Source organism: Eriocheir sinensis, chromosome 42 (genome assembly GCF_024679095.1).
Source record: "Eriocheir sinensis breed Jianghai 21 chromosome 42, ASM2467909v1, whole genome shotgun sequence".
In the NCBI taxonomy this organism is placed as follows: domain Eukaryota; kingdom Metazoa; phylum Arthropoda; class Malacostraca; order Decapoda; family Varunidae; genus Eriocheir; species Eriocheir sinensis.
Genome location: NC_066550.1, coordinates 12,435,709 through 12,440,708, shown reverse-complemented (window position 1 = coordinate 12,440,708; position 5,000 = coordinate 12,435,709). Strand labels below are relative to the sequence as shown.

The window sequence follows — 5,000 nt, the reverse complement described above, 5'->3', positions numbered from 1 at the left end:
ATTTTCCAAAAATCGGTCTTTTTATTCCTGAGCTCAAAATAATCAAAAGTATATGATGTTGGTGTCTAATTATATGTTTTTTGGGTCAACAAGTTCAATAAAATTGGTTTCAAACGTCTCAAACTTCAAATATATATATAAAAATACCAAAATTCAATATTTATTTGAAAGTCGCTGCATATTTATTGTATTTAATGTTTATGGAGCCAACAAATGGAATAGAACACATTTCAGAGGTGAAAAAGTTCACCTTCTTGTCCAAATACATAAAAAATCCAAATATCCGTTAATGTTATTCATATTATGGTTCAAAATTAGTAAGAAAGCAACATCTTGGCATTTATTTTCATAATTCGGAGGTTGACAAATTCAATATATACAATCCCTATCTACTATAAATATCAAATTTTGAGTACAAACACAGCAAAATTCAGTCTAATCTAGAAGTCCTTATTAATGATTCGTGAAATAATAATTTTAATTGTAAATGTTTCATATCATAAAATTAAATATTAGAAACCGTATCAAAATAACTTTTTATTTATACTATTTTATTTTTTCAGGGTCGTGACTCGTGATACAAAGAAGCAACAATGCCTAAGAAGTGTATTACCCATTTTGATGGTAAACCCTGCACTGGCAACTATGACAGCAGTAATGAAAAAGTGTCAGTCTTCAGGTTTCCAAAGGATCCACAAGAAAGAGCCTTGTGGGTAAATGCTCTGCCCAGCAAGGTCAATGTAAGGGACGAAAGTGTACTGTGTGAAAAACATTGGCCAAAGGATTTTCAGCGCAAAAATGTCAGGGCCATTAGGATATAGACCACATGATCCCCCATCTGTTTTTTGTACTACCCCTTCTTCATGTTTTGTGCTAACATCTCCCAGTCGTCTAAGGGATGTAGATAATCGTACTGTATCAGGTGAATCCAGGAGAAAACAACAGAAGATTGAGTCTGAAAAATCTGACACTATTATGAGTTGGGATGATCTTAAGAAGTATTCTCAAACAGTAAATCTTGTGAGTGACATGTCAGAAGATAATGTAATAAAGCTTTATCATATTCAGAGCATTCCACCAATCATAACATTCTCAATATTCATAAATAGGGACATGAAAGTGAGAGCTTTCAAAGGCAATACATCTGTATCGCTCCGTGATGTTATTACTGGGTTTGATTGGAGGCTAAGTAAGTATTCAGAAATTGACAAAGTGATTGAGAAAGTCTCATCTTTTCCTATAGACATTCACAATGAACTCACACAATTATCTGAAACTCTAACTGAGCTGTGTAATGATTCAGATGACATTGATGAACAAGTAAAGGAAAAGATTTTGTTTCTATTAGAGCAGGTGAAAATGTGTTGTGTTGGTTCTAAAGGTAGGCGTTACAGTGGTCAGCTTATTCAAAGTGCAGTTGAGCTTATGCTTCGTAGTAGAAATTGCTATAGATCATTATTAAACTTCTTATCCTTACCTAATATAAAGACATTAAAATCATACTTTGGAAAACTTGGAAGCCCTGAAAGTATTGAGGTCTGTAAAGAGGTTATTTCTAGCGTGTTTGCAAAACTGGATGGGCTTGAGAGATATTGCTTCATTACTGCTGACGAAATTCATGTGAAGCCTTCAGTGCAATTTCAAAAGATCAAATAATTGGATTTGCTGTAGATTGTGAAGAACAAAAGGTTGCAAAAACAGTTCTAGCTATAATGATAAATCCATCAATGGGGTGCCTGCTTTTGTTGCTCGTCTCCTACCTATTAACAGCTTAAAACATGAATTCCTGAAAAACAAATTGATATTGTTATGGAGATTGTATTTGAAGTTGGTGGATTTGTTTTCCTCATAATGACAGATAATCATTCCGTGAATCAAAAAATGTTCAAAGTATACCACCAAAACAATGCTAGTGCAGCCATCTATTCAGTTGTACACCCACATGATAATCCATACTTTAAAGAACTTTTCACATTCTATGATATGACTCACTGCTTGAAAAACATTCGGAACAACTGGGTCACAGAAAAAACACAAACGCTACAGTTTATTGATGCAGAAACACAAGCCTCCCACTTTGCAAAATTTTCTGATATAATCCAAATTTTAATGAGGAAAATGAATCCTGCTTGAAAGAAACCAAACTGTCATATGCAGCACTGTATCCTAACAATTTTGAAAAACAAAAGTGAAACTAGCTTGTGATCTATTTAATGAAAAACCGTGGCAGCTTTAGAAAAGAGAGGTTTGATCAGTACATCACTTTTTGTAAAGATGGTGACAAGAGCATGGAACATGTTAAACATCAAATCTCCTAACAAAGGATATAGAACAAACGATCCTGACAGAAAACCCTACAGTGACAAAGGTGACAACAGACTTGAATATATAGAAAAGGTTGCAGTCTCATTCAAACTAATGGACAGTTCCATCAAAGGCGTTCGGAAACATGGGCTTACCAGTGAAACCAGTAATGCGCTCCATCAAACTATGACTGGATTAGTTTCCTTATCAAATGCCTAATAGATGTTGGCTTCAAATATGTTCTCAGTGGAAAAATACAAAGTGATCGATTGGAGGGTGAATTTGGAGTCTACCGCCAGACCAGTGGGGGAAATTTCCACATCTCCACGTATCAAGTGTATAATGGATTGAAGCTACAGAGAATCAAGCTCTTCAATCAACTAGAACTTTCAGACAAACTTCAAAGCTCAGGGATCAGCGAGTGTTGCAAGGGCGTGGCGCACAGTGAAGATGATCAGGAAATTATTGATTCATGTTTTCAAATATCAACAACACTTACAGAAATAGAAAAGTCTGCTCTGTACTACATATCTGGCTATGTTGCTTTCAAAGAGGATGCTGCTTAGACTCTACTCCTGTTATCACTAATGCCAATTCAGAATTTCTAGATAGGGTGTCTCGCGGTGCTCTTGGACATCCCCCTGGTGAATTATTTGATCTCTCCCAGTATTTGTATGCCTTTTTCAAAACAAGAGAGAAAAATGTTGCCCTCAAGTCTTCCTAGATGCATATAAAGTGATTTATGAGTTCTCAGCTTTAGATATTCAGAATATAGATAGTAAGCTTAGAAGATTCAACAATTGCTTTATCAAAGCATTTGCAAAAGACATCAATGACAAATTAAAACATGCTGACCCAAAGTGTATAAAGCAAGGGCGGATAAGTGGACGCAGAACTGTTCCAATCTAAAGCTGACACACAAGGGAAATGTTGATGTTACATTTGCTTAAACTATTTAGACTGAATTTTGCTTATTAGACTGGATTAGACTGAATTTTGCTGTGTTTGTACTCAAAATTTGATATTTATAGTAGATAGGGATTGTATATATTGAATTTGTCAACCTCCGAATTATGAAAATAAATGCCAAGATGTTGCTTTCTTACTAATTTTGAACCATAATATGAATAACATTAACGGATATTTGGATTTTTATGTATTTGGACAAGAAGGTGAACTTTTTCACCTCTGAAATGTGTTCTATTCCGTTTGTTGGCTCCATAAACATTAAATACAATAAATATGCAGCGACTTTCAAATAAATATTGAATTTTGGTATTTTTATATATATATTTGAAGTTTGAGACGTTTGAAACCAATTTTATTGAACTTGTTGACCCAAAAAACATATAATTAGACACCAACATCATATACTTTTGATTATTTTGAGCTCAGGAATAAAAAGACCGATTTTTGGAAAATGGAGTTTTTTGGGGGCCAAGAGCCCGTGTGGACTCCTCTTATGCGATTTCAACATTTCTTTGGTCCAGCTGTCAGCAGAAATAGTTGCTCCCCAATATCCAAAAGGAATTTTGAAATTATCTCTTACGGTTTTATCACAACATCAAAAAAAGCGCATCAGCCCCCAATAAATTTTCCCATTTTTGGGAGTTTCCTGTCCATCTATTCTAGAAGTCCATGGGTTAGGTTAGGTTACGTTAGGTAAGGTAAGGTAAAAAAAAAGAAGGAAAAGAAGGGAAAGAATAAAAGGAAAAGGAGAGAAAAATGTTTAAATATGGTCAAGGAAGGAAAGGAAGGGAATAAAAAGATAGGATGGAATTGGAAAAGGAAACAAAAGGAAAGGAATGAGTGGAAATGAAATGCAATGAAAGGAATGAAAAAAATAGAAAAATAACAAGGAAATGGTAAGGGAAGGAAATTTAACAGAAAGAAAGGAACAAAAGGGAATGAAAAGACAGGAAAGGAGAATGAAAGAAAATTAATGAAAGGAAAAAAATGGAATGAAAAGCAAGGGAACGATAAGGACAGAAAACTAATAAAAGGAAAAATAGAAAAAAAGAAGGGGAGGAAATTACAGCAAAGTGAAATCAAGGCATTAAAAGGAGAGAGAGAGAAAGGAAAATTAGGGAAGGGAAAGTAAAGTAAGGTAAAGTAAGGGCCATTTTAAAGGAGAAAAGGTAGAGAAAGCAAAATTAAGGGAAGGGAAAGGTACGGTAAAGTAAGGGCCATTTTAAAGGAGAGAGGAGGTAGAGAAGAGATAAAGCAAAATTAAGGGAAGGGAAAGTAAAGTAAGGTAAAGTAAGGGCCATTTAAAAGGAGAAGGGGGGGGGGGGGCGAGAAAGGAAAATTAGGGAAGAGAAAGGTACGGTAAAGTAAGGGCCATTTTAAAGAAGGAAAGGTAGAGAAAGCAAAATTAAGGGAAAGTAAAGTAAGGCAAAGTAAGGCCCATTATAAGCACGGCCGTCACATCCTCCCCTCTCGGATCCGCGTTGCTGTTTGCTTTGATGGATAAACACGTCCCCTCCTGCCCTTCCTGCGCCAACTACACCCTTGATAAATAACCCACTAACTCTCTTTTACCCCTTCCTTCCCTTCCCTTCCTTCCCCTTCCCAATATACCCATCACACGTCTAACAACATTGCCCTCCTTTTCCTCTTTTTCCTCACCCTCTTAGAAACACTGTCCTCTTTCTCCTCTTCTTTCCCTAAACTCCCTCTTGTTCCTCTTTTTCATC

General features: G+C 35.6%; 1 protein-coding gene across 1 annotated transcript in view; it reads right to left on the bottom strand.

Annotated features, from left to right (window-relative positions):
• LOC127010221 (uncharacterized) overlaps positions 1–5,000 on the bottom strand; it is a 92,703-nt gene that overhangs the window by 48,866 nt on the left and 38,837 nt on the right. The gene's annotated exons all lie outside the window — the stretch shown is intronic.